The sequence below is a fragment of the Tiliqua scincoides genome, chromosome 4 (assembly GCF_035046505.1).
Source record: "Tiliqua scincoides isolate rTilSci1 chromosome 4, rTilSci1.hap2, whole genome shotgun sequence".
Taxonomy (NCBI): Eukaryota; Metazoa; Chordata; class Lepidosauria; order Squamata; family Scincidae; genus Tiliqua; species Tiliqua scincoides.
In genome coordinates, this window is record NC_089824.1 from 192,943,178 (window position 1) to 192,951,747 (window position 8,570).

Genomic DNA, 8,570 nt, shown 5'->3' on the forward strand with positions numbered 1-8,570 from the left:
AACAAAAAAAAGCAGTATGCCACAGGCAGTGATGAATTATTGCTCAGTGGCTTGTAGTTAGTGCTTTGTGCAGGGGTTAAAAGCCTATTAAAAATTGGGAGCCTATGCGCCTGGAAAACAGCTGGAAAACAGCTATTCCTGGCCAAAATAATTATGAACACTCTTTCCCACTCAATACAGGAAACAGGCCCATGCCAGCACAGATTGGACAGTCCCTGTACCATCAACACAATATGCAACAAGTTTTTCTGTGGCACTATTTTGAATTTCCTACCCCCTGAAAACAGATTTTTTTGATTTGCTTATAAACAAAGGCCATGTGCTTGCTTACCTTCTCAGTGCAGCGATGCTGTTCTCCATCATGAGCACTCAGGCAGGAAGGAGGATGAGGCTTTTGCTGCAGGCAGCCAGTGTTGAAAATGATGGAGAAAAGCCACTACATGCCACTACAGAACAGCTTTGTAGTCTGGAAGTTATGCTAGATACCTACAATCTCTACTTTAGTACTGGTTTCCAAAGTAAAGAATACATAGTTTTACCAGAGTCCAGCAAAGACAACTTGAAGGCTCCAAAGACCCTGTCATTAACAGGACCAGCCTAGACATGAGGCTGACTGAAGTGCTCACTTTGAGTGGTGAGCTGGGAAGGAGTTACCTGCAGCCCACATCTGCCTGCCACCCCCTCCAACTTGCTGCTCACCAGACTACTTCAATCAACTTTCCGATCCTCTTCCTGCTCACTGAGAGCAAGCAGGGAGAGGACTAAAGCTGTGGTAACCCATTTCCACAAATGCAACCAGTAGGGGGGGAAAAATAGCTGTGCCACCTTGTCGCCCACATGGCTGCTTAGGAAAGTAGCCAGATGGGCAAGGAGTGGTGGAGTATGGTGAACTGGAGGTCAGTCCCCACCCCCTTACCTTCAGCTCTGGCATTGCCTCCTTCCTCCTCACCGTCCCATTGAAATAAACAGGATAATTGGAACATAGTGGAACTGAGCAGTTGGACAAAGAGAAGAAGGTGGCGGCAGCAGCAACAGAGGTGATGGGATGCACACAAGAGGGATTTTGAGGGGGGGTGCATATTAGCAGGGGCAGCAGATTTGCCCAGTTCAGGGGACAGTTTTGCTCAGGCTGCTCCTACTCATAAGTAAAGAATGGCAAACACATTCCTCAAGGGTTTCACTGTCTCCCTACACTACTAAACTGAAACTTACTCAATGGTGATTAATTTGCTCCCAGATTAGAACTTTGGGAACTGTAAAATGATCGGTTTTCTTGGCATCCTCATAAAAATACAGTTCTCCACACACACACAAAAAACACCTCTCAATGGCCATCTTTTAAAATGACTTCTGTGACTTTAAACTTCTTCTACTTGTGAACAAAATGGAGGTAGGAGCATGTAAGCCTTAGGCTTTTGAACATGATGTAGACAGGATTAAAGTTTGGCTTTGCATGACAGTTAAACTGGACCTTCAGGTATAGGCACCAGGCATGAACACTCCAAATCACCACAGTGCATAAAGGTGTAGGGCCAGCCCATTCATGAGGCCAATTGAGGCGTTTGCCACAGTCAGCAGGTTGGCAAGACCAGCTACCCCCATCCATCCACTTCCCTCCCCTGCTCCTCCTCCATCTCTCACTCTCTGGAGCTGTAAGCACTACCTATCTCTCCTCCATGCTGCCACTGTATTCTCACCTTCCTTTACATGGCAGCTGTGTTTCTGTTTTTCCCCATAGATAGTTGATAAGTAGCATATCATCATTGAGTTTCCTCTTCCATGGGACTTTCTGTTGGGGTTTCTTTAAGAAGAACCATACTCACACTTTGAGAACAAAGTGTCCTCTGTGAGGTGGGCCTGGAAACATTTGTTTTTTATGCTTTAACTCTTTACTTATCTCTTTTTTTCCCCCTGCCTCAAAGGGCAGCATTCAAGACAGAGACCAGATGTTAACAGAATGTGGATAGCAGGTCTCTCAGCATCCCACTGTAAAGTCAGAGAAAAAACAAGCCCATGTGAGATTGCCTCAGTGGGGTCAGGCACTATCCCAAAGTACATTCATCCCCCTCAGAACATTGCCTATTGTCTGCCATTAATCATACAAGGTTGGCTCATAACTCTTACCTTTAGTCAGGACTACAGGGTGGAGGGTTGACCCTCTGTAACCCAACAGAGATGAGTTGTTAATTCTCCAGAGTCAGCCAATGCATTTTAGATATCAGGTTTCTATGGTCACTCTGGGTTTTTTCAAATTTTTAGCACAGAATTTTCATAAAAGTGTTGACAGAGAAAAAAAGCAACCACCTTGGCCATGATCCAGCAAGCCTGTTCATGCACAAATGTAAAGCTCTTTTGCTTCATTTTTCCAAACAAGATCAAATCTAATACTGTGTCATGGCCTGATTCTTAAATTGATGGAGGTTTAAAACAGCAGGGAACCATGTAGCAGTATTTGTTCAGAAAAGAAAAGCACAGCTGCCAAGGCTCATCCATCACTTGCCGTTCTCTGAAGTCTCATAAAATTAGTGCACAGAAATGCAGAAGGAAATGGCCCAGCTGTAGAACAGGTAAGCAAAGACCTAGAAATAAACATGGAAATGTCTAGATCAGTGGTTCTCAAACTGGTGGGTCGCGGAGGGCTGCACAGGGCTCCCCTTACCTCCTGCAGCCTGCTGCAGCCCTACCTACATAAAGTGAAAGCACTCCCCCTATAGGGACACAATCCTGGGGATCGCATCGCTGCCCCTCCCCCACATAGACTTACTCAGGGAGTAAAGTTCCCTCAAAGTTTGAGAAACACTAGTCTGGATAATTAAGGAGCAGGTAGACAAGGATGGAAACCTCAGAGAAGAAGAGCAAGTTAGAGGAAAGATCATACACCATATGAACACAAGCTAACCAAAGCTACAGCCTGATTCTATGCAGGTGTACTCAGATGTAAGCCACAGTATATACCATAGACCTTACCCCCAGGGAAGTAAGCATAGCACTGCAGCCTTAAGTACTTTTAAATCCCACCACTTTCATTTGAGCGAATGAAGAATGTGGTTAACTCTCCTGTTAAAATCAAGAGGTGGCAGTATTTGTTTCTGGTACATTAGGAGCAGGTAAATAAAGATGAGCTATTTTTGTGTTGGAGAACCTGACCCACAAGTTGATGCACTAACCTAGCAGTCTAAGCTTAACCACACCAGCCCTGGTCCAGCCGTCATCACAGCGCTTAGTCACATGGGTCTGACAGCTCCAGATACAGGTGTGCATCAAAATTGTCACCTATTGTCAGTTCTGCAGGTCTCAGAGGAGCATAATGTCCATCCAGATGAACATCTGGGCTGACAGAGAAGGTCAAAGGCTGCTTGTAAATGTGAATCTTCCCTGCTGATCTAGGGTGACTTGGCTGTATTCCATTTCCAATGATTTCCTTCAAAGCCAATATGTATGGGAATTGGATAAAGGTGCAAAGCAGAGATGACCATAATATGGAGCCACAAATGGGAAAAAGCCACGTGTGGAAAATGAATACATTAAATTACATAAGAGTCATATTTAATGTAGTAATGCATATTGTAATTGAGTGCATTATGCAAATTTCAACTTTTCTGTTATACAGTTAGACAGGAAATAATTATGTCTTTTTACCATTTGCTCATATGTTTTCTGTTCAAGATACTTTTTTACAGGTATTTAGAGACAATGGTGTGCAAGATGCTGCTTCAAGAGAACATATTTTTGTACATTTTCTATTACTATTATTATCATGACATATGATAGCTGAAAAGATAATACACAACTGGCACTGTCATATCATGGTATGCTTTATTGAATTTTTCAGAAATGGCTTGCGTTGCATGATCACTTACAGAGTATGGAAGCTATTAAAGTATTTATCCAAAATTAGCACTCCATGTGTCATGTTCTTCTTGCATCGGGAGATGTATGGACCAATCCAAAATGAAGAGTAGCACTGGCAGCTCATGTGTTCCACTGCTACAGGCTTCCACAAAGCAGCCATAAAATGGTTTGTGGCAATGCAAGCAGCCAGTATGTCAGCAGGAAGGAACATCAGGAGGCCCGCTGGAGCAATTAAGCCCAGCGCAGCGTGTGGAACTGGGTGGGGGAGGGTGGGACGAGGACAAGATAGGGTGGTAGATGGGCAGATCAGGCCCTGGAGAGGGTGGGATCAGCAGAGGTGGGGCCAATCCACCTGCACAGGACAACACAGACTTGTGCCAGCAAGATCACTAGCGTGGGTCTAAGTTGCTCCATAACAGTTGCTGGTGCTTACTCTGGAACAAGGCGACAAATGTCCCTTTACCCCAAGGAGACCTGCAGAAGCTGAAAATTGCCCACAGGATCCAGTGAAAGCAAGGTCATGCAGGGATTTAGATAGGATTGGGCTGGTAAATTAGGTTCCATGATGATGAAGAGTTACTTTTCAAAGTACAAAAACGATTGCAGAATGTTTTGGAAGGTGAATGAATGGTATAAGGGTCTTTGGCTCAAGTGTTTCATGGTGAAACTTGTTCCATTTCAAGAAGATCTGACCTTGCTTTGAGAGCAACCATTTCTGCGCAGCCCACAGGTATACACATTTGATCCCTGCTATGTATATGCAGCTTTGGGCAGAAATTGCCTTGGTTGTTCCAGTATATGACCTGCACTGGGAAAACACTGCATTGGCCCTGATGATACTCCTGGACCTCTCAATGGTTTTGATACATTAACCATCATATCTTCTGGACCAGCTCACTTGGATGGAACTAGAAGGCACTCTTTTGCAGTAGCTCCAGTCATTCCAGTAGAGTCAGTCCCAAAAGTTGCAGTTGCAACTACAGCTCATCACCATGGTTTTTGGCTTATAGGATACTGCAGGAATCCATCTTGTCGTCCCCCCCCCCCAATGTTCTTGAATATGTACGTGAAACCACTGAGAATGCTTATCTGGAGATTTAGGCTGAAGAGTCATCGGTATGTACCGGACACACAGCTCTACATTTCATTTCAACCATCCAGACCTAGCAAGGTGGTGGATACCCAGAACCATTGCTTGGAGTCAGGTCTGTTCTGGATGAGGGCCAAACAAAACAAACTTAATTCAAACACAGAGGTGCTGTTTATTGGGAATGCTACTGCTGTGAGTAGTTCAGCCTGTCTTGGATAAGTTCATACTGCCCTGGGAAGATAACCTGCATGGGAATGTTTCAGGATACGGCATAGTCCCTGGCTGCCCAGGTGATTGCCATGGCCAGGAGCTCCTTTCACCAGCTTCAGCCAACTATCACTATTGGCTCCTTATATGAAGAAATCAAACCTAGCTCAGTTATTTATATGCTTCTTACAGCCATATTGGACTACAGTAATGCACTCTGCATGAGGCTGCCTTTGAATATCTGACACTCTCAGATTTGTCGCAAGTCTTCCTCAGCCACTGCTCTACTCATCTCCCCAACTGTTTCATTTCCTATAAGTAAGAGAACCAGGAATCTGGCCCACAGGCCGTAGGTTGCCAACCCCTGTTCTAAACAGTGGGAGAGGATGCTTAGAAGCAATCATGTTGACTGCCTGGGTCGTTTCCACATTCCAGAAGTCAAACTTCTGGAACAGATCACCTCTGCTGATCCCACCCTCTCCAGGGCCTGATCTGCCCATCTACCACCCTATCTTGTCCTCATCCCACCCTCCCCTGCCCAGTTCCACATGCTGTGCTGGAACTTGATTGTTGAACAGGCAATCAAGGAAGGAGGAAAATGCCCCAGAGCTGTCAGGAAACAATCAGAATCTATCATTCTCCAAGGGCAGACCATCTTTATGGTCTAAATAAATGCTTGTCAGAAAGCTATAGATGTGATCTCCCTGAAAATTCATGCACCCCAAGTTATCCAAGTTAACAGGTACAAGGTACATGACTAAGCTTCAAGGTCTTCAGAAAGACTTCGTTCCTTCAATATTAACCACCTTTATTACAGTACTATACATTACATTACAGTACTATACAGTACTATGTATACTCACATGTAGAAGAGCAGTCTCTGTAATACAGGTAGGGCCTCTTTATCCGTGGTTTCAGCATCTGCAGGTTTACCCCAGTGCAAATGTTGAATACCCTCCCCTTGAACTGTCCCCTGCAGACCTCCCAGACATGAAGGAAGTCATCTGAAAACCGCTTTGTGAGCGGCTTTGTGAGCCTTGGAGAGGTTGTACAGCCTACCTGCACCCAGGGTGATTTTTGGAAGATTTCCAGTAATTGTTGGTTGATTGATTGATTGATTGATTGATTGATTGATTGATTGATTGATTGATTGATTGATTGTGCAATCCTAACCCCTTATGTCAGTGCTTTCCAGCACTGACATAAGGGCAATGCAGCTCCGAGGTAAGGGAACAAACATTTTCTTTGAGGAGGCCTCTGTGAGTGACACCCAACTGCAGGATGCAGCACATGTCCCATTGGCACTGCTATGCCAGTGCTGGAAAGCACTGACATAAGCAGTTAGGATTGCGCCCTAATTCACATTTTTATACCACCCTTCCTCTAAGCAGCTCAGGGTGGTGTACATGGTTCCTCCCCTTATTTTGTCTTCACAACAACCCTGTGAGGTAGGTGAGACTGAGAGATAGTAATAGTCATGACACAAAATTAATAATAATAATGGCCAGAAAATAAATGCAGTGAATATTTCCCCACAAGCAATGGATGAAATTCTGCATCAAATGGTATGTAACATGATGGTAGTATTCCTAAAAGCCACAATTTCCAGAATTTTGGTCACTAGGGTGTCACCCCTCCCCCCAGATGTCTCATTGGCCTGTTTTGAGTTAAGGCAGTTGTTCTCAAACTTTTAACACTGGGACCCACTTTTTAGAATGACAGTCTGTCCAGGACCCACCAGAAGTGGTGTCATGGCTGGAAGTGACATCATCAAGCAAAATAAAATAATTATAAATAATTAAATTAAAGAAAAACAGATAATTAAATAAGGGGAAGTGAGCCCTGTTCCTCCAGGTGAATTTTCTCTTTAGCCTGCCTGCAATAACATCCCCCCCCACACACACACACACACAGATAAAGCAATGAGATGTTCAGCCCTCCCCAGCACCCACCTTACCAGCTCAAGCCTCTGTTTTATTCTTGGGGGGAGGGGGGTTTCTGCCTTCTGGAGCAGTTGTTGAGCTCTACTTTCATCAGATAGGGACCATGCAGCCAGCCTTACATTCCCCTTTGTCTGACTTGACCAGCAACCAAGGGACGTTTGTTTACTTGCAAGTAAAGTAAATGTGGCTTACTTTCGCTTTCCATAGGGCTCAATACATTCACCTGCTTGCAGGGAGGGACTTCCTTCTTGGGTGTTTTTTGGGGGCAGCTTTTATTGGATAGAAACCATTTTGGTGTCGTAGGATTCTTCTCAGCCTGCCCTTTCTGATGGACTAAGGCACGTTCACCTACTCGCGAGTAAACGCGAGATATGGCTTGGTTTCACTTTCCATAGGGCCCCATGCATTTTTTTTGTTTCCCTTTTTTTGGCTATAACTTTTGATAGAAAGGAGATAATTTCCTCCAGTGTTTTGCCTTGCACTCAGCTGCAAATTTTGCATCCAACAGTATATAGCATGATGGGGTTACTTATAACCTCCACGATGTTAGCGATGTTGGGTAATTGTGGTGTCACCACCCTCAAGGCTGGTACCTGGGGCAGACCGCCCCCCGCCCCTCGCTACCTACACTACTGTAGGTGCATTTTGGACGTGGCTAACCTGTTTCTGAAACGTGCCACAGGTTCAAAGTCTGAGATAGTTGAAGTTTAGTGCACACATGCATACTACCCCAAGGCAGAGAGGGCTGTATGTCTTTTGTCCACTCAGCCAAGAAATGGGTACAGACCCGCAAGATAGAGGAAAGTCTCATTGCCATTTTGACTTTCCACCAGGTCCAAAGACAACTTCTCCTGTCAATACTTCCCACTGCTTGGGTGGTAGGAGAGATATCACCAGCCAGCCAGGTTAAGTGCTGGCTGATGCCCCAAGCCCATCAAAGGACACACCACCAGCCCTGAACGCTTAGTATCAGTGGTAGTGCCTAATGTTCTATCAGTCAGCAGGCATGATTACTATGCAGGGGGGGTGCGCACAGGGCATGATTTTGCCCTAGGGTCAAAACTACCTGATCCCAGCGCTGCTGAGTAGCAATCATGCAACAGGTTGACGGTCAGCCATTTGGTAACAAATATTAGCATTAGGAAGGGCTGCATAGCCAAAGCCACCTTGGATTTTGACCATTGTGGAACCATACATTTTTGTGCACCTTTTTATCACCGTTGCATCAGGTTTTGGTGACATCATCTTCCTTTGTAATTATCCATACTGGGCCAGAAGGGAAAGTCATACCCATAAAGATTTCACCCTTGTAATTTAAATACTATAAGGAAAGTTATATTAGCCTGACTCTATGCAACACTATTAAGAGCCCAGTCCTGTGGTTGACGGCATGGCTCCGTGCCGCCGACCACAGTAGCAAATGTGCCATAAGGCACGTTCATGGGGTTCACTGCCAGGCTCCCACCAGTGCTAGCCCA